We start from the raw sequence: 26,311 nt of genomic DNA, 5'->3' as shown, positions 1-26,311 counted from the left end.
GATCAGACCAAGCTCTTCTCCTTGGGGTTGTGGAGTACTGTTTGTTAAGAAGAAGGATGGCACTGACCGATTGTGTGTCGATTATGGTCCATTGAACAAGAAGGCAATCAGAAACAAGTATTCGCTTCCTAACATTAATGAGTTGTTTGAGCAATTGAAAGGGGCTAAGGTTATCACCAGATTCGCATTCACGGAGAGGATATTCCAAAGACTGCTTTCAGGACAAGCTTTGGCTTGTATGAGTATACAATGATGTCTTTTGGTCTGGCAAATGCACCACCGACCTTCTGTCGAATGATGAATTATATCTTCTCCCCATTAAGGAATGAATTCGTCTTCCTGTATCTTGATGATATTCTGGTCTTTTCAGAAACTGAGGAAGAGCATGAGGAACATCTCAGGCTGGTGCTTGATAAGCTGAGAGAGCATAAGTTCTATGCTAACTTTTCCAAATGTGAGTTCTGGTTGAAAGAAGTTGTCTACCTTGGGCACATCATCTCTGCCAAGGGCATGAAAGTTGATCCGTCGAAGGTGCAAGCCATTGTTGAGTGGGAGCCTCCGCAAAATGTGAAGCAACTTCGAAGCTTTCTCGGGCTAGCAAGCTATTGTAGAAGATTCGTTGAGAACTTCTCCAAGATTTCTAAGCCTCTCTCAAGTCTTCTTTAGAAGGGTCTGAAGAATGTCTGGTCTCCAGAGTGTCAGTTGGCTTTCGACACACTCAAAGAGAAGCTCACCTCTACTCCAGTCTTGGTTCCTCCTGATGACTCCAAACCTTACCAAGTGTTCTGCGACGCCTCTCTTCAACGTCTTGGTGCTGTGTTAATGCAAGACAAGAAAGTGGTAGCGTATACCTCGAGGCAGTTGAAGCCAAGTGAGAAGAATTACCCTCTCATGATCTTGAGTTGGCAGCAGTGGTACATGCTCTGATGACTTGGAGACACCTCTTGTTGGAATGAAAGGTTGAAGTTTTCACCGATCACAAGAGTCTCAAGTACATCTTCACCCAGCCTAACCTCAATATTCGACAAACTCGTTGGGTGGAAATGCTCCAAGATTTTAATCTGAGCGTTGAGTACACTCCAGGCAAAGCTAATGTCGTGGCAGATCCTTTGAGCAGGAAAGCTTACTGCAACAGTCTCATTCTGAAGCCTCCCCAACCTGACCTTTGTGAATCTTTCAGAAAGCTCAACCTTCAGTTAGTACCTCACAGATTTCTTGCAAATCTTCATATCTCTCCTACCTTGGAAGACCAGGTCCGAGCAGCACAACTTCTTGATGCAATGGTGAAGAAAGTTAAGATTGGCTTGGCAAAGGGCGTTCCCAAATATAAGTGCTTCAGTGTTGATGCCAGAGACACATTATTGTTTGAGGATCTTCTTGTCATTCCGAAAGGTGATCTCAGAAAGGTTATCATGGAAGAAGCTCATAACTCTCTGCTCTCTATACATCCAGGTAGTTCCAAGATGTATCAGGACTTGAAACAGACCTTCTGGTGGACTCGCATGAAGCATGAGATTGCTCAGTTCCTAAATGATTGTAATGTATGTCGAAGGGTGAAAGCAGAGCATCAATGTCCAACACGTCTTTTGCATCCATTGCCCATTCCCGAGTGGAAGTTCGACCATATTGACATGGATTTCGTCACCGGGTTTCCGAAGTCCAAGAAGGCTAACGATGCCATCTTCGTCGTCATCGACAAGTTGAGCAAAGTGGCTCATTTTCTTCCAGACAAGGAATCCATCTCGGCAGCTCAGCTTGCACAGCTGTACACTTCCAGGATAGAGTCTTTGCACGACTATTTTATATTATTTTGGGGACTAACTTATTGACCTAGAGCCGAGTGCGAGTTCTTGTTTTTTCCTTGTTTTTGACTTTTTTCAGATAGGAATATCAAACGGAGTCCAAACGGAATAAAACTTTCGCCGTGATTTTTTATGGAAAAAAAATCTAAAATACCAGAAGAAAAAGATACCAGAGGGGAGTCCCGAGGAAGCCACGAGCCAGGGAGGCGCGCCCACCCCCCCTGGGTGCGCCTGGGGGGCTTGTGACTCCCTCGTCGGTCCCCCTGACTTGTTCTCGATGCCATCTGGTCTTATAAATACAGAAACCTCCAAAATAAACCTAGATCGGGAGTTCCGCCGCCGCAAGCCTATGTAGCCACCAAAAACCAATCGGGAGCCCGTTCCGGCACCCTGCCGGAGGGGGAATCCATCTCCGGTGGCCATCTTCTTCATCCCGGCGATCTCCATGACGAGGAGAGAGTAGTTCTCCCTCGGGGCTGAGGGTATGTACAAGTAGCTATGTGTTTGATCTATCTCTCTCGTGTTCTTGAGATGTCATGATCTCGATGTACCGCGGGCTTTGCTACTATAGTTGGATCCTATGATGTTCTTGTAATGCCCCAAGTGTAACATTGCCATATTTGGAACCTTGCCATGTGTTGGTCCATGATGTCATTCTATAGAGTATCATTTCATGTGTTATTTCATGTGCTCATGCCTTGTATTCCCCTTTGCATTCATGCATCCATAGCATACATACCATGCTTGTTGTTGTGGTGTTGATCTTCATGTGTGTTTGTGATGTATGTGTGGAGTGTGGAGTGATGTGCAAAGAGTGGCTTCCAACTTTGCCTATTTATCCATAGCTAGGTTTCAACTAAACCTCTCCTTCTTTATTTTCTTAAGTTCAAGTTTTGCTTGCTCAACCCTGCTACTGCAACAAAAGACCTTCCAACGGCGCGAGAATCACGTGCTGACGGGAGACTGTTCTTGTCTTGATTCTTCTCAGCAACGGCACTAGGAATCCTTCTGCTAGGGTTACGCCTTTAGGGACTTCCTAGGCAAATATGCAAAGGATTTCCCCGTGGCCTTGGAGCCTTGCGTTGGTGTTCCCTCGAAGCGGAAAGGGTGATGTAGCGCAGCGGTTGTAAGTATTTCCCTCAGTTTTGAGAACCAAGGTATCGATCCAGTGAAGGAGTATCACAAGTGCCTGCACAAGCACAAAGAACCTGCTCCCAATGCTATGAAGGGGTTGTCAATCCCTTATAGATTGTTCGCAAAGTGAGAACTAAAAGCAACAAAGTAACAAAGCAAAGTAAAAGCGGAGGTGTAAACGATAGATGTGAATAGACCCGGGGGCCGTAGTGTTTACTACTGGCTTCTCTCATGAAAGCAAGTAGACGGTGGGTGAACAAATTACTGTCGAGCAATTGATAGAACCGCGCAAAGTCATGACGTCATCTATGGCAATGATTATATCTATAGGCATCACGTCCAAAACAAGTAGACCGATACTTTATGCATCTACTACTATTACTCCACACGTCGACCGCTATCCAGCATCCATCTAGTGTATTAAGTCCAAAAGAACAGAGTTACGCCTTAAGCAAGATGACATGATGTAGATGGACAATCTCATATCAACGACAAAGCCCACCTTGTTACCCTTGATGGCAACTACTCAATGTGTGCCTTGCTGCCCCTAATGTCACTGGGAAAGATCACCACATGGTAAGAACCCAAAACCAAGCACTTCTCCCATTGCAAGAATCATAGATCTAGTTGGCCAAACAAAACCCAAGACTCGGAGAGACTTACAAGGATATCAAATCATGCATATAAGAAATCAGCAAAGACTCAAATATATATCATAGATAATCTGATCACAAATCCACAATTCATCGGATCTCGACAAACACACCGCCAAAGAAGATTACATCGGATAGATCTCCATGAAGATCATGGAGAACTTTGTATTGAAGATCCAAGAGAGAGAAGAGGCCATCTAGCTACTAACTACGGACCCGTAGGTCTGAATTGAACTACTCACGAGTCATTGGAGGGGCGATGATGATGATGAAGAATCTCTCCAACTCCAAAGTCCCCTCCGGCAGGGCGCCGGGAAGGGTCTCCAGATGAGATCTCACGGAAACGGAAGCTTGCGGCGGCGGAAAAAGTATTTTCGTGGCTCCCCTAATTTTTTTCCTATTTTTAGGGAATATATAGGCGCAAGATCTAGGTCAGGGGGCGCCAGGGAGGCCACAAGCCTGCCCACCGCTGCCTCCCCCTGGTGGCGGAGTGGGGGCTTGTGGGCTCCCTGTAGCCCTCCTGGCTTGGCCACAGGCCCCCTCATCTTCTTCCATTCGGGGAAAAATTATTTCGGGGATTTTATTCCGTTTGGACTCCGTTCCAAAATCAGATATGAAAAGAGCCAAAAACACAGAAAACAGGAACTGGCACTTGGCACTGAATTAAATAAGTTAGTCCCAAAAAAGATATAAAAGGTACATAAAACATCCAAAGATGACAAGATAACAGCGTGAAACCATCAAAAATTATAGATACGTTTGAGACTTGCTTAAGTTCAAGTTTTGCTTGCTCAACCCCTGTTTGAAAAATGTATATCTTTTAGAGTATTTTCTGGTGCATGTGGTGCTATGTCTAGGGATTTTAAAAGCTATGCTTAAGAGGGATATTTATTCACAAAACAAATTATATAATTTTGTTTTGTAAATATTTCTTTGCTCCAAAAATCCTCTTTTCATTTTATTTTATTGGGTCATAATTCCCTTTTGACCAGGGGCATTTTTGTTTTATTTTAGGGTCAACAGTTTTGCCTATGTGCATTTATTTGTTTCTGTTTTGTTTTAAAATAGGAATAACCTGGGATTTCTTTTCTGCTTTTGGCGCCAACCGAGTGGGCTCTCTCCCCCTCGCTGGCCCAGCTCCTTTTCTCTCGCGCGATAGCCCACTCCCCGTTCCTCTCCTGTTGACGCCGTCTCCCTCCTCGTGCCTGCTTTCAGTCAGACTTTCACAGAGAGATCGAGAGAGAGGGTCGATGCTGTGTCTTCACGGACGTCGAGGCGGCCCCCCTCGACCCCTACTTAACCCTCGACGTGCGTGCCGTGTTCTAGGGTTCCTCCTAGCCGCCGCCACCACCTTTTCCTCCCTCCTCTCTCTCCCAGGCGCCGTCAGGAGGCGGCCCGAGCTCCCCTCCGCCATGGACGGCCACTGGTAAGGTCGTCGCCGGCAAGATCGTCGCCTCCTTCCTCCCCAACAACTCCAGGAGAATGCGGGGCCCAAGGAGGATCCATTCCCGCCACAAGGAAGCGCCGATTGGCTCTAATTCCACGACGTCGACGATGACCCCTTCTTCCTGCTCTGCTCCACCAATTCTTCCGCATCGGCTTCTTCCTCGTCGATCCCTTCTACATCTCCGTCAAGCGCGTCCTCCTCGACCAGTGGGTGAGCAGGCGGTCTCCTTCCCGTTTCCCTGCCAGTAGATCTCGCCTAGGGCCGTAGCTTCGCGTCGTAGTTCCTCTTTGTCGCCAGTGCCGCAGTGCTTGTGGAGCCATAGCCGCAGTGCACCTCGCGTCGCATTTAGGGGTGAAATGTATCCGTCGCGAGTCCCTCTTCCTCCCCGCGAGAGGCCGTAGATCAATTTATAGCATAGCAACGGCGGTGACCCTCCCCTGTTCCGGTCGCCGTCGCGTGGTAGGAGAAGCAGGGGGTATTCCTAAGAGAGTTGCCTCCCCCTGTGTAGTAACAACCGTTCGAGTAGCGCAGTGGCAGTAGGGTGATTTTGCTTCGCGCAGGTCGTGGGTTCGAGCCCCCGCAAGCGCACCTTTTGTTGTTTGTTTTTCTGGTACAGTAGCAATAGGGAATCTTACCCTGGTAGCTTCCTGTGTTATGTCGAGCCCAGGGGCAGTAGTGCAGTGGTAGTGTAGGTTTGGCACAATAGCAGGTCTTGGGTTCGAACCCTTGTGCCTCCTCATTTTTTTTGTTATGTTTGTTGCTGTTTTTCAATTAGATGCATCATACCTTGTCTTGGGCAGCAAGGTGAGGTGTTTATGCCTCACATCCAATAGGTTTTCTCCTTGTTTATAGCTTGGTGCCATGTGTTGTGATGGGCCCATGAGGATGAATCCTTGATGTGGCAGCAGTGGGTGAACTCCTCTACAACATGGTAGTTTTGTTTTATGCTTAGGAGTTTGTATGTGCAAGTTGTGCGTTGTCAAAGTTGACATGTGGTTGAAATTGTCAGCTTGGTGAAAATCTGTGATTTTCACTAAGTCTGAGAAATTGTTGTTATTTTCTTCCCTTCTTGTTGTGATTGCAAAAGCTCGGGTGTTGGGAATCAGCCCTTGCAAACAACTAGAGAGTTGGAGATTTTGTGTTTGTCTAGCTCTTTGTTAAATTTTGCGCACGTTCACTTCATGTAGATATTATTTTGGAGGCTGCCAAAATGTTTTAGAGCATAAGCAACACGTGAAAATCTGAGATTTTCACTAAGTCCGTGAAACCTGTTATTTTTGTCCAAGTTAGTGCATGTAGATCTTTTTGTGTGTGGCTCCTTTGTATTATCTTCTTGCTCAGGCTGGTAGTGATTTTGAATAGCTTTTGCCACATATCTAGTTTGACACATTTGGGTGGTTGTAGGTGCTTTGCATGTTGCTCACAAACTGCTATGATGCTGTTTAGGACAGATTGCATGATTTAGTTGTTTTGAAGCTTGTGATAGTATTGTTGGTGGTGTGGTGAGTTTCTTTGCACCACCCCACCTATATTTGTTTTTTTGATCATGTGGCAACCTGGGAACACCAGAAGAGTGCCATTGGAGTTTGTTTGTGGTGGATTTGATCCGTAGGACTCCATGTCTTGTTTCGTAGTTTCCCGTTTATTCGTAGCTCCGTTCTCAACGTTCTTTATATGTTTTTGCATCGTTTTCTCGTGATGCACCTGTTCATGTCATCTTCATGCATGTCAAGATAGCTTAGTGTGAAGGTTTGTCCAGAAGTTTATCTTCTCTTCTCATGCATATGCAAGTGACTAGAATAGAGATGCATGCTTCATTCTCATCTCATGCATCATGTGTTTGTTGCATCATGTTGTGTTGGTGTTCATTGGTTGTTATTTTTATCTTGGGTAGCATCGGGATCAGAGAGCGAGTACGTGGATTCTGGAGAGTGTGTGCAGGATGAACAAGAGCAGTTCCAAGCTGAAGACATCACACGCAAGATGACCAAGACCTTGATACCGTATGTATCTTTTTTATGCTTAGAATCACGTTTCCTTCGATATATACTCGATGCCTACCACTTGATATAATTGCCTCCTGATATTGCCATGAAACCCATACACCTTCCCCTCCTAGGTAATGGTGTATGGCTAAGTAGGCTTGCTCAGCTTCTAATGATAGCTTTGCTAGTTGCAGGTGCGAGCTGTCTCATGTGATAACATGAGTATTTGATATCATTATGTTCTAAACTGCTATTTAATTAATGCACCTATATACTTGGTAAATGACGGAAGGCCTAGCCTTTTGCCGGGTGATTTGTTCCGTTATTGCCGCCTTAGTTTCGGCTACCGGTGTTTGATTCCATAAGTGATCGCTCCTAACACGTTCGAGGTTGTTATGGGGACCCCCTTGATAAATCGTGTAGTGTTAAGACTTGTCCGGCAGGACCCAACATTGGTTTTAATTTGCTAATCACCTAATAATAATTTGCATAGGGAATAGCTACCCCGAGGATTTAATCAACAACCCGGGCAAGTGCTCCTCATGAGTGTTGGTCCAAACTAGAGCACCGTGCGGGGCCATCACGGGGCAACTCGGGAGATTTCTAGGTGACCACCGTACGCTTCGCTTATCCGGCGTGTCCTGAGACTGAGATACGTGGCTCTTATCGGGGTCGTCGACTCGTCGGGAGGTCCTGCTAGTCTTATCTTACCTTAGCGATATATCTTGCGTATAGGAATCTCGGTGAAGCTTTGGTTCTCTCCAGAGTTGAGGTTTTCCTCTAAGGAATCCGACAAGATCACGAGATTCATGATAGAGCATTACTTTGCAGCCCATGACCGTTTGTGATGGACTAGTTGGAGCACCCCTGCAGGGTTTAATCTTTCGGAAAGCCATGCCCGCGGTTATGTGGAAACATGGATAATTTGTTAACATACGGTTATAGATAACTTGAACTCAATCTAATAAAACTGCCAACTGTGTGTGTAACCGTGAATGTCTCTTTCGAAGACCTCTCTTCGATCGGGAACACGGTGGGGTTATGTTTGACACAATTAGGTGTTCAGGATCACTTAGTGATCACCTAGTCTTCGACCGCTTGCGTAGACCACCACATCTATACTTTGATCTTCGTAAGATGGCCACCATAAATTCTTAGGATGCTGCAACCTAAACACTAAACCTTCCTCACCTAATAACTAGACTAGTTTCGGTACCAAGGTCATCGATTGCTGAGTCCCCGTGGCTCACAGATTACTTCAACACCCAACAGGTACAGGTACGCCCGATGTAGGTGATCCAGATGGCACACAGCTAGCGTGGCAGTATGATGAGGAGAACGACCGCCTGTACGTGAACTATCCAGAAGACTGAGGCGTGGTCGTGATCGTGGGCAAGCATGCCGGATAGCATAGTCTTTTCTTATGTTATGTAGTCCGTAGCGGAACTACCTTGTCTGAATAAATGTGTGAATGTAATTCTGATATTATCTATGTGAGATGGCAAACGATTCCCTATTTCTCAATCTAAAATTATGTATGTGCTATGTTTATCTCGCTTGCGAAACGCTTAGATGCGCTTCTTTCCGTTTTGGGGCATCACTCCCTAAATAGGAAAGGACCGCATCTTAGTTGTTACAGTTCTTCCCCCTCTCCCTTCTTGTGATGAATTGAGTTTCCCCTTTGAAGTTATCTTATCAGACTGAGTCTTTAAGAACACTTGATGTATGTCTTGCACGTGTCTATCTGTGGTGACAATGGGATATTCATGTGAGTACTTGATGTATGTTTTGGTGATCAACTTGCGGGTTTCGTGACATCGGGAACCTATGCGTATGGGTTGGCACACATTTTGACTCTCCGGTAGAAACTTTGGGACACTCTTTGAAGTTCTATGTGTTGGTTGAATAGATGATTCTGAGATTGTGTGATGCATATCGTATAATCATGCCCACGGATACTTGAGGTGACAATGGAGTATCTAGGTGACATTAGGGTCTTGGTTGATGTGTGTCTTAAGGTGTTATTCTAGTACGAACTCTAGGATAGATTGAACGGAAAGAATAGCTTCGTGTTATTTTACTACGAACTCTTGAATAGATCGATCAGAAATAATAACTTTGTGGTGGTTTCGTACCCGACAATAATCTCTTCGTTTGTTCTCCGCTATTAGTGACTTTGGAGTGACTGTTTGTTGCATGTTGAGGGCTAGTTATATGATCCAATTATGTTATCATTGTTGAGAGAACTTCACTAGTGAAAGTATGAACCCTAGGCCTTGTTTTCACGCATTGCAATACCGTTCGTGCTCAATTTTATTATTAATTACCTTGCTGTTTTTATATTTTCAGATTACAAAAACTTATATCTATTATCCATATTGCACTTGTATCACCATCTCTTCGCCGAACTAGTGCACCTATACAACTTTACCATTGTATTGGGTGTGTTGGGGACACAAGAGACTTTTTGTTATTTGGTTGCAGGGTTGCTTGAGAGAGACCATCTTTATCCTACACCTCCCGTGGATTAATAAACCTTAGGTCACCCACTTGAGGGAAAATTTCTACTGTCCTACAAACCTCTGCACTTGGAGGCCCAACAACGTCTACAAGGAGAAGGTTGCGTAGTAGACATCATTAATCATGGAGTTTTTTTGCAAGACCGAGAGTACTCCTTTATATTATTGATGGTGCATTTTAGTTGTTCGATTATTGTGTCATGGAAACATGTCTTTTTTCTATCAGTTGGAGATCTGGTGGAGGATTTAGGGTATGAGATGACATGGACAGTTAAGTTTTAGTGGTTGTTGCTTGAGGGGAAGTTAATGAGGGTGGCATGAATTTGATTAGAAAAGACCAACAAACCTTGGACATGGTATAGAAGGTCAATGAATGTCATAAGTTTTTTGTGATATTTCTAGATCATGCACACCTAAATTTTGGGTTTGATTGAAATCGTGTTATTGCTTATCCAACAATTGTGGTACCTTCTATGATCGGAACAAAGGCAACCTAGAATGTAATCAAGTGATGGGCGAGCTCTCATCGTCTCATCGTCCTTGGTAGCTTAAGTTGATTCATACTACTAGAGCACTTATACTACTAAAACTCGAGCCTTAGCTAATAAATATAAGGAAGAAGGCAACACCTTTGAAACTTCAAGTTTAGAGTGTTATGCGAAGGGTTTAAAATTTATATTATGACTAAGAAGATGGTGATGATGACTTATCTGAGCATAACTTCGGTGCTTTGGATGATCCAGAAGGAAAGGGGAACTGTGATCCAAAGAAAAAGGAAGAATAACTCAATGCACTCGCTCATATAATAAAGTAAAATTTCAAGAGTTTTGACTCATTAAATATGAAAAAACCTAGGTTACATGTTAGACAATTGTTTACAAATGTAGACATGTTGAGGAAGGATATGAAATAGTACAGTAGCAAAAAAACATACTCTACACCAACATGTCCAAGAGTGGTTGCCGATGGTGTTTGTGGGCTTCCAACTACGGTAGAAGCAAATCAAATCAAGTTAAAAATTGTAATTAGATACACACATGTAGCAAGCAGTGAGTGGTAAATGTGTCTACATACAAGGCTTCTACACTAAAATTTAGCTAGTTATTGTGCATGACTATGATCCAAAAGCATGCACTAACAAAATAGATAAATGTATGCATTCCTAGATGTGAGCCAGTGATTCTCATTCTTGGGTTGACCCCTTACATGTTCTGTAACAGTCCAAGTGCAATCCCTATAGCAATTGCATGATGAACCTTGTATGCCATGTCAACCTTGCTTTCTATTAATAAGATTTGGTGACTTGGCATTCATTTTGCATCATACCATCATATCAGCATGGCATTCATTCTAGTTATTTCTCCTTGTGGCTTATGTTGTGATTGAATGGAGTGATGTGTGTGATGAATTGCTTGATGTTTTACTATCACACCCTAAAAATTTAATCATATTTTTATAAATTAAAATATTGTCTTGAATAATTTTTTTGAGAAATAAATTGCTTTAGGTTAGTTCAAAAGCCTCTTTCCAAAAACTTTTCTTTTCTAGTAGCATTTTAAAGATCATTTAGTGCGTGAGTCCTTACTTGAGATCTTTTAATTATTTATTTAATCAAGTGGGGATATTATTTTCCAATTGACCATGTTTGTTTAAATTTTATTTTTTTGGTTTTTCATTGATTTCAGAACCACACCTTTTTCTCCAATTATATGGTTCTTTCCCAAGTAGAAGTTTTTGAAAATTTATGTTGGACTTGGGAGCTTGCATCACACATTTTGTTTTTTGAAAAAAATTAGTGGAAGCCTTTTTATAAATAATTTTGGCCAGAGTTTCTCTTATTCAAAAATGACTTTTAATTTCTTTAAGGACCTATTTTACACTACAACCTTTTGATAACTTTTTCTAAAAATTCTACAATTTTTTCTCTTATTTAATAGTTTTGGCCAGAGTTTCTCTTATTCAAACATGATTTTAATTCCTTTAAGGACCTATTTTATTCAAAAATGACTTTTAATTCCTTTAAGGACCAACAAGCTTTACAATCATGAATTGTTTCTGATGTGGCGTGCATCATAAACTTAGATCTAGTCTGGTTGTCACCCTCGGTACATGCCTGAAAAAATCCCATGCCTCGACTGCGCCTGGTAAGGTAAAACCACAAAAGTACGACTGCGGTGGTAATGCAATCATAAACGAGTAACAAGGATGGAGCGTTTGTGTGACAGCCCGAGACCGATGCTCCAGAAGATTCCCCTTTTATTTCGTTGTCGCCGTGTTGTAAGTTGTCTGTCGCATTCATCATCGCATCACGCGCAAAATATGCACTGCATCGGCACTCCACTGCCACTAGTTTTCAAAACTTGCATCCGTTATTAGTTGTCGGTTCTCTCAGTTCTCGTTGTTGCCTGTTTTGAGCCTGACCACACTCGCACGCGCCCGCGGCATCGTCAAAACCTTGTTTTTAAAAGTGCATTGAAAATATTCTCGGATTGGGTTGAAACTTCACGTGCGGTCTTATTTAGTTGTAGGTAGGCCGCCTGCCAATTTTCGTCGCAATCGGAGTCCGTCTAGTACCCGAACGGTCGACCGTAGCGGCATCGTATTCGGTTATCGTTGGACGTTTTTCGGTGTTTAAAAATACGTTGCCGGGTGCCCGTTTTCCCTATCATCTCCGGCTAGCCACTCTACGCAACCCACCTAGCCATTTCCGCGTTTGTGACCGTCCGATCATGATCCTGTGGTCGAAAACGGAGTTGGATTCATATAACCCTAGCATCTGTCTATAAATAGACAACTCCCCCTGCCCAACTGGCCTAAACCTCCCTCTCCTCGAAAACCGCGCCACCCCAAACCCTCGCCGGCGCATCATCCTCTCTCTCCTCCATCCAGTTGTTGGCCCGCGAGGCCCAAATCGGGCCCTCCCGGTCCCGAATCGGCCAGCTGCCGCTGGCAGCACCCTCCCGCGAGATCCACTCGCCCTGTGCCTAGCAGCCAGCCGCTGATGCGCAGCTAGCCGGAGCCCCTTCACCTCGTGTAATCCGCTACCTGCCTCTCCTCCCATGCGCCACTTCCAGCCAGTGCTCTGCTGCAAGCCGTCGCCATGCCGCCTCCCTTCGTCGGCCGAAGCTCCTGTCGGAAGCTACCTGTAATGCCCGAAGAGTGTAACTTGCCATATTTGGAACCTTATGTATGTGGGTCCATCTTGTCATTGCAATGAGAGTATATTCCATGTGGTATTTCATGTGCTCATGTCTTGTTTCCTTTGCATGCATGCATCCATTCCATTCATCCATGCCTCTTTGTATTTGTTGTTCTTGTGATCCATGTTGTGGTGTGTCATGTGATGATGTGATGTTGATATGTGAATGATGTGGGTGTTGTTTGAAAGTAGGAAGCACTATGTGGACTGCAATAGGATTCAAAACTTTCCCTTTCTCTATTTTTTTTCTCAAGCTCAAGATTCTCTTGCTCCATCCTTGTTTCAAAAATGCCCATGCTTTAGTATGTATTGTGGTGGATGTGATGATATGTTTTTGTTGCTTTGAAACTATGTTTTAGTGGTGCAAATATTCACAAAACAGATCCATTAATTTTGTTTTGTAAATATTTACTTGCTCCAAAAATTCCTTTTTCTTTTTATTCAAATAGGCCATAATTCCTTATGACCACGGGTATTTTTGCTTTATTTTAGCATCAACAATTTAGCCTGTGTATTTTTTTTGTCTGCGTTGGTTTTAAATAAGAAACCCCAGTGGGTTTCTTTTCCCTTATCAGGCGCAGCATGGGCCTCGTGCCCCTCCCGAGGCCCATCTCTCCTCTCTGTTTCCCCGCGGCAGCCCACCGCGCGCTCCTCCTTCCTCCTAACGGTGTTCCTTCCCCGCGACGCCGTGCATCCCATCCGCGACCATATATCCTTGGCGTGCGTGCCCTAGTGCCTAGGGTTCCGCGTCCCCCTCCTAACGCCGCCACTTTCCCTCCATCTCTCTCTCGCTTCCCCAAGGTAAGTTCTGTAGAGGTAGCAGAGGTGTAGAGTAGTGCGCCGCCGTCGTCCACCGCGCGTCCATCGCCTCCGGCGTCGGCCAACATGTCAGGGAGCTCGGGGAAGGCCTCCGCGTTCCATTCCCGTCGTCGTTGAGGTCGGGGCGTGAAGACATCGACGGGCAGGACCTCGTCTCCGACGTGTTCCCGGCGGACCCGTTCCCTGCTTCGGTTCGGCATCAGATCTTCTTCCCACATCTTCAGGCCGTCGCTAGCTCGTCTTCAGGCTTCACCCTCCGATCAGAACCCTCTCTACTCCTTCCCCTCGGTGATCCTAGCTCCTTCCTCCCTTCCCCCTCGTTAGATCCGGCCTAGATGATCGTTGTCGTGCCTCTGTTCGGAGAGTAGAACGACAGTACTGTGTTGTGATGGGTTCTTTGCGTGGTGTTTTCGGGCTCGTCGTTGCTCAGGGGAATGGCTTCCATGCGACAGAGTGGTAGCATAGATGATCCACGTAGGCAGCAGTAGTGGTAGAAGGCATGCTCCGGTGAGCGTCGTTGCGGCGTCTCTGCGCAGAGCAGAGTAGGGCATCCGTGTGTGTGTTACCTAGTTTGATGCCCCTGTTAGGCCAAGTTCCTCAACACAGCAGAGTGGCAGCAGGCGATTTTGCATCTGGCACATCGTGGGTTCGAGCCCCGCATCGCCCCCCTTCTTGGCCATTTATCTCTCGGGCACAATAGCGCGTAGGGAATAGGTTTACCCTGCTCACTTCCTGTTTCTATCGATCAAGAGCAGTCTAGCCCAGTGGTGAGTGTTGGTGTGTAGTCGAGTGGGTCTTGGGATCGAATCCCAGGCTAGCCCCTTTTATTTTTGCCTTTCCTTTTTTATTGTTTTGCATTTGTTGTTGTGGTGTGCTAACAGCATGTGTGGTATTTATTTTTACCTCACCACCAGTATTCATAACCTTGTTTATGTTGCTAGAAATGCATGTGTAGAGATATGTGTGGTGTATCAATGTGTGTGTATGGCACTAGGGTAGTGATGCATATGTATATGTGCAAGCTTCCATGATGTGCATGTGTGTGGAGCATCACCCAAGAGTGTGTAGTTGTTGTATGTGGAGAGTGCTTGTGTGGTGCAAGTAGCATGATCTTGTATGTGTGTGTGTGGGGGGGGGGGGGTTCCCCCTCCACATACTTTGTGTGTGGTGTAGATGATCATATGATGTTTGTGTGTGCTTGTGTGTGTGTGTCCCACACATGCCCAAGACATGGCATAGCCTTAGTGAGGACTTATGTGCAAGCTTGTATGTGTAGGTGTAGGTATGCATGATGAAGTGTATGTATGTGAGTGGTTTATGCTTGAGGATGTGTGTGTGAATGGTGATGTGCTATGGCACACATACATGAGGTCTAAACCCTCAGTCACCATTGGACTTGTGAGAGTGTGCAAATGCATGTGTAGGTAATGACTAGTGAGTAGCATGTGATGAAGCACTATTCACCTCTATGTGATTCCATGTATATGTTCTTCTTAGCTTTGTGCCCTTTTGTTCTATGCAAGTACCTAGGTATTATATATGCTTTTGGGGTAGAATCATCCCAGGAATCCATTGGTGGAATCAGATTTCCCTTTGGAACACTTTCTGGGAATGCCATATTTCTGTTTTGTTCAATGTTTAGAGCTTGGTTCCATGTGATGTGATGAGCCCAAGGGGTTGATCCCTTGTTGTGGCAGTAGAGGGTGAACCCCTCTATAGCATGGTGGTGTTGTTTCATGCTTAGGATTTCATATATGCAAGTTGTGCTTAGTCTAAGTAGGCATGTGGCTAAAAATTTCAGCTTAGTGAAAATTTGTGATTTTCAGTAAGTTTGAGAAACTGCTGTTATTTTCTTACCTTGTAGTTGTGCTTGCAAAAGTTCATGTGTTGGGAATCAGCCCTTGCAATCAACTGGAAAGTTGTAGCTTTTGTGTTTGTCTAGCTCTCTGTCAATTTTCATTCCATTTGGCTTCCTGTAGATATTGTTTTGGGTGGTGTCAAAATGCTTCAGAGCATAAACAACTAGTGAGAATCTGAGATTTTCACTAAGTCCCTGAAAACTGATATTTTTGTCCAAGTTAGCAGGTGTAGAACTTTCTGTGTGAAATTCCTTGGTGATATCTTTTTTCTCATGCTTGTAGAGATTTTTAATAGCTTCTTCCACATATCTTATTTGGCACATTTGGGTGGCTGTAGGTGCTTTGCATGTAGCTCTCAAACTGCTATGATGCTGTTTAGGACAGAATGTATAGTTTTGATGTTTTGATGCTTGTGAGTGCTAAGTTGATGGTGTGGTGATATTCCTTGCACCACCCCATCCATACTTGGTTGTTTTGTGATTTGGCAACCTCGGAATACCAGAAGTATGCCATTGGAGTGTGTTGTGATGGATTTGATACGTAGGACTCCATTTCTTGTTTCGTTGTTTCCGGATGATCCGTAGCTCCGTTCGTAACGTTCTTTATATGTTTTTGCATCGTTTTCGCGTGATGCATATCTTCATGACATCCTCATGCATAACAAGATAGCTTAGAGTGCAGTTCTGTCCAGATGTTTTATTTTCTTCTCATGTATGTGCAAGTAGCTAGGATAGAGATGCATGTTCATTTTCATCTCATGCATCATGTGTTTGTTGCATCTTGTTGTGCTATTGTTCATTGGGTGCTATTTTTATGTTGGGTAGCACCGGGATCGGGGAGCGGGTACGTGGATCCGGGAGAGTACGTGCATGACGAACAAGAGCAGTTCCAAGTTGAGGACATCACAGGCAAGATGATATGACCTTGATTCCATCTCTAGACTTGTTATGCTAGATTCCCGTTTCCTTCGTCATATGCTCGCTGCCTACCAGTGAAATAATTGCCTCATGATATTGCCATGAAACCCAAACACTTTCCCCTCCCAGCAAATATTGAATGGCTAAGCAGGCTTGCTCACCTTCTAATGTTAGCGTTCCTAGTTGCAGGTGCATTTGTCTCATGTGATAACATGAGCTTGATATCATCATGTTAAATCTGTTATTTAATTAATGCACCCATATACTTGGTAAATAACGGAAGGCCTAGCCTTTTGCCGGGTGTTTTGTTCCGTTATTGCCGCCTTAGTTTCCGGCTACCGGTGTTTGGTTCCATAACTGGTCGCTCCTAACACGTTCGGGGTTGTTTTGGCTCGTATGAGTATACGGTCATGTCGTTTGGTCTGGCAAATGCTCCTCCGACATTTTGTCGAATGATGCACTACATATTCTCTCCGTTCAAGAATGAGTTCGTCTTGCTGTATCTCGACGATATTCTGGTCTTTTCAGAGACCGAGGAAGAACATGAAGAACATCTTAGGCTGGTGTTCGATAAGCTGAGAGAGCACAAATTCTATGCCAAGTTTTCCAAGTGTGAGTTCTGGTTGAAAGAAGTCATCTATCTTGGGCACATCATCTCTGTCGAGGGCGTCAAAGTTGATCCGTCGAAGGTGTAGGCCATTGTTGAGTGGGAGCCTCCGCAGAATGTGAAGCAGCTTCGAAGCTTTCTCGAGCTTGCAAGCTATTGTAGAAGTTCGTTGAGAACTTCTCCAAGATTGCTAAGCCTCTACCAAATCTTCTTCAGAAGGGTGTGAAGTATGCTTGGTCTCCAGAGTGTCAGTTGGCCTTCGAGACACTCAAAGAGAAGCTCACCTCTACTCCAGTCTTGGTTCCTCCGGATGATTCCAAACCTTACCAAGTGTTCTGTGACGTCTCTCTTCAAGGTGTGGGTGCAGTTCTGATGCAAGAGAAGAAAGTGGTTGCTTATACCTCCAGGCAGTTGAAGCAAGCGGAGAAGAATTATCCTGTGCATGATCTTGAGCTGGCAGGAGTGGTACATGCTCTGATGAGTTGGAGACACCTCTTGTTGGAACGAAAGGTTGAAGTGTTCATCAATCACAAGAGTCTCAAGTACATCTTCACCAAGCCTAACCTGAATCTCGGGCAAACTCACTGGGTGGAAATGCTCCAAGATTTTAATCCGAACGTTGAGTACACGCCACGCAAAGCTAATGTCGTGGCAGATGCTTTGAGCAGGAAGGCTTACTGCAACAGTCTCATTCTGAAACCTCTCCAACCTGACCTTTGTGAATCTTTCAGAAAGCTGAACCTTTAGTTAGTACCTCACAGATTTCTTGCAAATCTTCAGATCTCTCCTACCTTGGAAGATCAGGTCCGAGCAGCACAACTTCTTGATGCAATGGTGAAGAAAGTCAAGATTTTCTTGGCAAAGGGACTTCCCAAATATAAGTGCTTCAGTGTTGATGCCAGAGACACGTTGTTCTTTGAGGATCGGCTTGTCGTTCCGAAAGGTGATCTCAGAAAGGTAATCATGGAAGAAGCTCATAACTCTCAGCTCTCTATACATCCTGGAAGCTCCAAGATGTATCAGGACTTGAAACAGACCTTCTGGTGGACTCGCATGAAGCATGAGATTGCTCAGTTCGTAAATGAATGTGATGTATGTCGAAGGGTGAAAGCAGAGCATCAACGTCCAGCAGGTCTTTTGCATCCATTGCCCATTCCCAAGTGGAAGTTCGACCATATTGAGATGGATTTCATCACCGGGTTTCCAAAGTCTAAGAAGGGTAATGATGCCATCTTCGTCGTCATCGACAAGTTGAGTAAAGTGGCTCATTTTCTTCCAGTCAAGAAATCCATCTCCGCGGCTCAGCTTGTAGAACTGTACACTTCCAGGATAGTGTCTTTGCACGGCGTGCCTATGATGATTTCTTCGGATCGCAGAAGTATCTTCACTTCCAAGTTTTGGGACTCTTTTCAGTCTGCGATGGGCACGAAGATACACTTCAGCACAACTTTTCATCCTTAGACTAGTGGTCAAGTGGAGAGAGTCAATCAGGTCCTTGAGGATATGCTGAGAGCATGTGTTATCTCTTTTGGCATGAAGTGGGAAGACTGCCTGCCTTTCGTTGAGTTCTCGTATAACAACAGTTATCAAGCTAGTCCAGGCAAAGCTCCGTTTGAGATTCTCTATGGTAGGAAGTGCTTTACCCCGCTCAACTGGTCCGAGACCAGCGAGCGTCAGATTCTTGGGAATGACTTGATAGAAGAAGCTGGAGAGATGTGTCGGGTCATTCGGGATAATCTCAGAGCAGCACAGTCCCGTCAAAAGAGCTATTATGATAGCAAGCATCTTGACATTTCTTATGAGCTTGATGACTTCGTCTATCTCAAGGTGTCCCCTATGAAGGGTACATAGCGCTTTGGCATGAAAGGCAAGCTTGCACCTCATTTCGTTGGTCCTTTCAGAGTTGTTGGTAAGAGAGGCGACCTTGCGTACCATCTCGAGCTCCCTTCAAACTTCGCAAATGTGCATGACGTGTTCCATGTCTCTCAACTCCGAAGATGCTTCAAGACTCCCGAGCGCACTGTTCATCTTCAAGAAATCGACCTTCAATCCAACCTATCCTATCGTGAGCATCCAGTTGCGGTTCTCGAGGCAGCTGAACACAAGACCCGCAACAAGACTGTCAAATTTCTCAAAGTGCACTGGTCACACCATTCCGATAAAGAGGCCACTTGGGAACACGAGGATCACCTCCGTTCTGAATTCCCAGAGCTCTTTCAGTCGTAGATCTCAGGTCGAGATCTTTTTGTAGTGTGGGAGAGTTTGTAATGCCCCAAGAGTGTAACTTGCCATATTTTGAACCTTCTGTATGTGGGTCCATCTTGTCATTGCAATGAGAGTATATTCCATGTGGTATTTCATGTGCTCATGTCTTGTTTCCTTTGCATGCATGCATCCATTCCATTCATCCATGCCTCTTTGTATTTGTTGTTCTTGTGATCCATGTTGTGGTGTGTCATGTGATGATGTGATGTTGATATGTGAAATGATGTGGGTGTTGTTTGAAAGTAGGAAGCACTATGTGGATTGCAATAGGATTCAGAACTTTCCCTTTCTCTATTTTTTCTCAAGCTCAAGATTCTCTTGATCCATCCTTGTTTCAAAAATGCCCATGCTTTAGTATGTATTGTGGTGGATGTGATGATATGTTTTTGTTGCTTTGAAACTATGTTTTAGTGGTGCAAATAGTCACAAAACAGATCCATTAATTCTGTTTTGTAAATATTTACTTGCTCCAAAAATTCCTTTTTCTTTTTATTCAAATAGGTCATAATTCCTTATGACCAGGGGTATTTTTGCTTTATTTTAGCATCAACAGTTTAGCTTGTGTATTTTTTTGTCTGCGTTGGTTTTAAATAAGAAACCCCAGTGGGTTTCTTTTCCCTTATCAGGCGCAACATGGGCCTCCTGCCCCCCTCCCGAGGCCCATCTCTCCTCTCTGTTTCCCCACGGCAGCCCACCGCGTGCTCCTCCTTCCTCTTGACGGTGTTTCTTCCCGGCCCGCGCATGCTTTCCGTGAGAACTTCAGAGAGAGAGCAAGAGAGATTGATGCCGTGCATCCCATCCGCGGCCATAAATCCTCAACGTGCGTGCCCTAGTGCCTAGGGTTCCGCGTCCCCCTCCTAGGCTGCCACTTTCCCCTCCATCTCTCTCCCTTCCCCAAGGTAAGTTCTGTAGAGGTAGCAAAGGAGTAGAGCAGTGCGCCGCCGTCGTCCATCGTGCGTCCATCGCCTCCGGCGCGGGCCAACATGTCAGGGAGCTGAGGGAATGCCTCCACGTTCCATTCCCGTCGTCGTTGAGGTCGGGGCGCGACCACATCGACGGGCAGGACCTCGTCTCCCACTACAAGGAATATGCTAATACACGACGCTATTTTTTCGTCGCTACATCGTCTCGTTTTTTAATTTACGATGATCTCACGACGAAAAACCAAGCGTAAAAAATGGAGCGTCACAAATGAACATCAGCGACGTTTTGATCAAAATCGTCGTAACTTTTACGACGATTCCTAGATTATTGTAACCTTTACGACAATTCTAAATCGTCGTTGGCAATCAAACACACTCCTACGTGGCAGTCCTACGTGGCAAAATTACGACGAAATCAAAACGTCATGGTTGAAATCAGCCCAACCATTTCAATTGATCACATGGGCTGGTTTTGTTTTTTTGGGCTTTTTCTCATTGGGCTTCTTTTTGGTCCTTAGCCTATTTACAACCACTTCTAGTATTTTTTCGAATTTTTTTATATCATTATAATTTGGGCCTTGGCCTTTTAGTGCCCAAATACATTTGGTCCAGTTTCAGTTTTGGCCCTTTTTCATTTTTGAATTCAGCAACTTTTTGTTCCAGAATTTGGATTCATTTCTATTTGTTGGGCCTTTTCAACCCAATTATTTGTCCAGTATTAAATCCAACACTATTTCATATTCAAATCAAGAAAACTCCAAGTCGAATTAAAATCATCCATCATATAACATCACAAAATATATATCCCAGGTTTACATAACACAATAAATCATCTCATGAAAACATTTCCTTACACAGGAATATAGTAAGAACGAACAAAATTGCACAATAGAACAATGGCACATCTGCTACTGTCCCAACAGTACAGTGGACTTCATTCCGCTCTCCTATGAGGCATGCTCGAGATGCCACAACTTGTCAACCTACAAGAACATTACACTGCACATGAATCAATCAAAAGGAAACAAATATAAAAAATATTAGAAATAAAAAGATTTGTGTTCATCCTCAAGATGATGGATGATGTTAAAAATCCTGAGATATAAATTCTGGAGTATAATTAGTCCAACCTAAACAGGTCACAGAAACTGAAAATTAATTGTTCCAGGAAATTCTAAACAAAGGAAATGCACACAAGCAAACTCAATATCTTTATGGTATTTTCTCTTTACTGGAGGAATTTAAGCACTGGCACAAGCAGGAGTCAATGACACAATAATTAGCAGACATGTAAGATAATACAAAACAAGCTACTCCACATTACTATGATAACCAAGTGCAAACCAGGGTGTAAGAATATTAGCCCAAAAAATCCTTTCGACAACATACATCACTGAATTACGCTATTAATAAGTGCACCAGAGACTCTAATTTATTACCTTCAGAAGTTTTAGATCGAATCAAATGAAAACATGAAAAAGGGACTACCAAAGAGCATTATTGATTTAGATAGAGCTTGATGCTGAGTTGATTTCTGGTGTCAACTCGGGTAATTCTTTAGCTAGATTGGAGAAAGGAAACCTGACTAGCACTCAAAATATTAACAAGAAGACAATAGTAAAACATAAAAGATGGATCAGATTTCTGGCTTGGAATCTTGATGGGATTACATTTGCACATTGTATAGTCATAGTCAATAATTTGGAGAAAATATCCTCAGGTCCATATAATCCAAGGAAAAAGCAATTGATCATCACAGTAAGTGCAGAAACGTGGTATGGATATGATATCATCACTTCTCACAGCAAACAAAAAATGGTGTAGGAGTTTCTATTTATTTAAGACAAGACAACTATACAACATCCATGACAGAATGTGCTGCTTACTAGACATTCATAATAAGTAGGAGGAAATTATCATCAAATAGATCACAAACTGTCTGTCTTAATTTAAAAAACAGTCATATTTGAAAACAGAAAAATAACAAATAAACGAATTAATGCTCTCTCAGACAAATGCCTCAATTGTCAACATGGTTTAATAGAATGGATTACATCAGACTCGTCATCTGTTTTCATCATAGAGAGAACCAACTAAAAAAAATAAGAGTGGGTAGAGATACAAAAACATGAGTTCAGATGCCGAATATGCACAGTTTAATAATATACTGCATCATGAGACACCTAATAAGTGTTGATCATCACTGATGAATCAACCACAGAAACCATGTGCAGAAAGAACAATATAGTTGATAGGTGTAAACGGGGGTATAGTAATAGGAAGCTCCTTGTATGAGAGCAGCCAGTGTCGCAAAAACCCGTTTCCTTCTCGATGTCTACCAATCTAACGAGAAACAAGGCCATGAAAGCATACCAAGTATCAAATACCTCATGGCATCCCAAATACCACTATCCAAACAAAATTCAGTTTAGTGCTAAGAAATGTATGGACAAGTTGAATGCAAAAACCATCTCAAAGAATGGTTCGTGCTAGAATCTTAACCCAAAGTATCTCTAGGCAACGTACATCGCTGAATTACGCTACCAAGAAGCGCACCCAGTACTCAACCTTAAAGCTGATAAAAACTTAGCAGGGTATACCTAAAGATGAAGGGGAACACTCAGCGTGTCAAAAAAGAAGGCAGCATGAAATACTATAGTAATTATTATTGGACATGATATAATAAGGTACTCTCACTAGTTATTGACTATTGTTAGTTTTCACTAAGCATAAGTGCATAATATGGAAACGATATAAGAGAAAACATACACCCTCGGATATTAAGCTATTCCAAGTATGTGAGGTATACAACTTATAGGAGCTTACATGACATTTGAACTGATAGTCCCAACGCCCAGAGCCTCACTCACAGACCATCACATTTTGATTTCCAGCAAGCCTAATTTTCTCCGCAGAATTGGCCATAACCTATTAAGGTACATCCAATACAGGATCACGTCAGCAAATGTGCAACTTAACTAGATGTTGGGCGCAACATTTTTCATTGAAAAAATATCTAGTTAAGTAGCACAAGCATGTCATTGGTTGATTTGGATGCAGAAAGCTCCGTCTTGAACAATGGCTAGCCAAACTTCGGACGAGAAATCACAGTTCAGAACTGTGACAGACTAAACTGGAACTGATAATTTGTTTTACAGTTAATTAGACATCATGTTGGTTTCTAATGTTGGATTAATAAAGAGTAGAATAAAAGGTCCAAACAAGCGCAATCAGCTTCAACCACGGTGCAAACGATTTTCCACAAGCGTTCTTCACAATTTCATCATCGTCGGAAACTACAAGATGACCCTCTAAATCGTCTGTCGAGTAAAATAGGACGCCACCATCAGCATCCTGTAAGAAAATGGACAGCCTATATAAGTTAATTTCCATATACTACGGAGTAATTAGTGAACATGACATAATTTTCTATGTCTGTCAGACTGTCTCAGTCACATTGATCTGAAATGCGGAAATGCAGAATGCTAGACAGGCAACATGAAGATCAGTTCGAATAACAGAGGGAATCAGTAGAATTCGATCTGAAGTGGACGTTGATACTATTGAGCATTCATCTTATACTGAAGTAGTATGAACTACGATCCTATGTTATCTGAATGCATATTGGGCCGGAGATGTCAAGACGAGATAAGATGAAGGTCGGGACATACTTTGAGTACGTACTAACAGTCACATGCTGAACATTGTATCATGGAAGCCCAAAGTGCAGTAAGGAAAAAATATGGACCAAACAGGGTCAGGCATTTAAAAATTTAACACAACAACTGCAACCAAATCTGAATAAAGATCCTCACTAGCAACGACGGGCAAGGTAAGCAAAGTGACAGTACATAAGAAATGACATTTCAAAATCTTCGAACAGAAAAAAGCATTGTACTGCGATAACTGAGGTGAGAAGTTCAAAGTAACAACAGAATTTCAATCTTAAAGTTGATTAACGTGGTCCTATTTCGCGTCGTCGAGACTTACTAGACCTCACACGTTGTTGAACTGAATCCGGAATATACAACACATGTTGGCAAAAGGGAAATCGAAACATTCACTTACAGCAGCCATGAAGACCGAGCTGGTGCTCCGTCTTGAACGCTTGTTGAAGGCAGGGTGGACGACCTTGCGGTGGCGCTTCCAGTCGTCGCCGTCGACGAGCACCATCCCCTTGTTGAGCAGGCGGGCGATGTGTGGGTTTTGGATGTTCTTGGGGTACATCCCGCTGCGGTTGGGGAGCACCTGCTTCACCACGTTCACGTCTGCCACGCACAGGCTCGGCCTGGCACCAAACCAGTACAGGAACGTGCGACCTGCAGCAGACCAGAACGTAAGAGCAAGAACTAGACGGCCATGGATTGGAACTTAGAAGGAATTGCGGTCTGTCTGAGGTTCTCGTACCGTGGACGGGGATCCATTTGCGGAAGTGCGGCTGGACCGTGGGGACGAAGTCGTGGTCACAGACGTCCAGCGTGGCGCCGACGGTGTCATCGTGGAGCCGCTTGATCTCGCCGAGGTTGCCGACGAAGAAGCTGTAGCCCGGCGCCTAGGCCCGCCCACACCTTGCGTGTGGAGCTGCCGGGTGATGGCGCGCGGCCTCCACACGAGGTACAGGAGCGCATTGAACACCCACGAGGCCAGCACCGCCGCCAGAGCCGCCGCCACCATCCAGATGGGATCGGATAGATGTGATGGATCCGTTGTGATGGGAAGGAGCCGAGGGCGGGATGGAACGGAGCGGCCGGAGGTGGTGGCGCAGTGCAGAAGGGAGCGACCAGAGCTGGTGGTGGTGGTGAGGGAAGGAAGGAGCGCTCGATCAGATCTAGAGAGGCGGCTCGATCGCATCTGGAGAGTGAGAAAGGGTGGGTGGGTGGTTAGGGTTTTAGTTTTTTCAAAGATGGGCTCCACCGTTGGATGTGTGCTGGTGGATGGCTCAGGTCTCATTCAATTGGATGATCCGCGTGAAGGCAGTTTCTCATCTCTCATTGACCGGCTCAGAACTCGATTTTTAACCCAAATCTGTAGAAAAAATTACAGAAAATATCAATTATTTGTTGCCCAATTGGACTACATCATTTTTTTCAAAATATTATACCACTTGAGTATCAAGATGTTTTCGTGGCTAGCTAGCTCGGAGGCACAGTGGCCAGACAAACATATAGCAGGAGCGCGACCAGAAGCGATGATGCTTCGACCGAGAAGAAGCAACCCACTGGCCCAGCGGTGGATCACGACATCCACCCACGTCCGAACAAAGACAAGAACCGGACTAACAAATCCAATAGAAGCGCTCGCGTTCCTGGATGCCCATATCCGGCACTGCGAGGCCAGATCTCGTCTCGGGCCGCCCGGCGGTGCACGCACAGCAAGATCCACCAAGCTACTAATAAGAGAGAGAGATACATGGACCCACGAGTGACATGGAAACATAGTTAGGACATGTTACGACATTTTTATAATCATCGTAAAAGTTATGACGATCTCATCTTGTGCGGTTACGACATTTTTGACTCACATCGCCGTAATTTATATGTAGATTTGATCCCCTCAAACGGTTTATGACGATCTCGTATGAAATTGTCATAGATTTATGACGAATTCATCAACGACATCTTAAAAAATGTCATGTATGTGCATATTTCTTGTAGTGTCCGGCATGTTCCCGGCGGACCCGTTCCCTGCTTCGGTTCGGCATCAAATCTTCTTCAGACATCTTCAGGCCGTCGCCAGCTCGTATTCAGGCTTCACCCTCCGATCGGAACCCTCTCTACTCCTTCCCCTCGGTGATCCTAGCTCCTTCCTCCCTTTCCCCTCGTTAGATCCGGCCTAGATGATCGTTGTCGTGCCTCTGTTCGGAGAGGAGAACGGCAGTACTGTGTTGTGATGGGTTCTTTGCATGGTGTGCTCGGGCTCGTCATTGCTCAGGGGAATGGCTTCCACGCAACAGAGTGGTAGCATAGATGATCCACGTAGGGCAGCAGTAGTGGTAGAAGGCATGCTTCGGTGAGCGTCGCTGCGGCGTCTCTGTGCATAGCAGAGCAGGGCATCCGTGTGTGTGTGTGTTACCTAGTTTGATGCCCCCGTTAGGCCAAGTTCCTCAGCACAACAGAGTGTCAGCAGGCGATTTTGCATCTGGCACATCATGGGTTCGAGACCCGCATCGCCCCCCCTTTTTG

At 44.4% G+C, this 26,311-nt stretch overlaps 2 non-coding genes across 2 annotated transcripts; both read right to left on the bottom strand.

Annotated features, from left to right (window-relative positions):
• Positions 1-21,760: 21,760 nt before the first annotated feature.
• LOC123423067 lies at positions 21,761-21,855 on the bottom strand. Its single transcript, XR_006620892.1, has one exon. It is a non-coding gene; the product is annotated as a small nucleolar RNA Z103 (small nucleolar RNA).
• A 276-nt stretch (positions 21,856-22,131) lies between these two features.
• On the bottom strand, positions 22,132-22,215 carry LOC123424117. Its single transcript, XR_006621607.1, has one exon. It is a non-coding gene; the product is annotated as a small nucleolar RNA SNOR75 (small nucleolar RNA).
• Positions 22,216-26,311: the final 4,096 nt, after the last annotated feature.

This window comes from Hordeum vulgare, chromosome 1H (assembly GCF_904849725.1).
Source record: "Hordeum vulgare subsp. vulgare chromosome 1H, MorexV3_pseudomolecules_assembly, whole genome shotgun sequence".
Lineage (NCBI taxonomy): Eukaryota > Viridiplantae > Streptophyta > Magnoliopsida > Poales > Poaceae > Hordeum > Hordeum vulgare.
Note: the sequence above shows the minus strand (reverse complement) of the source record. Positions and strands in the feature narration are given on the sequence as shown.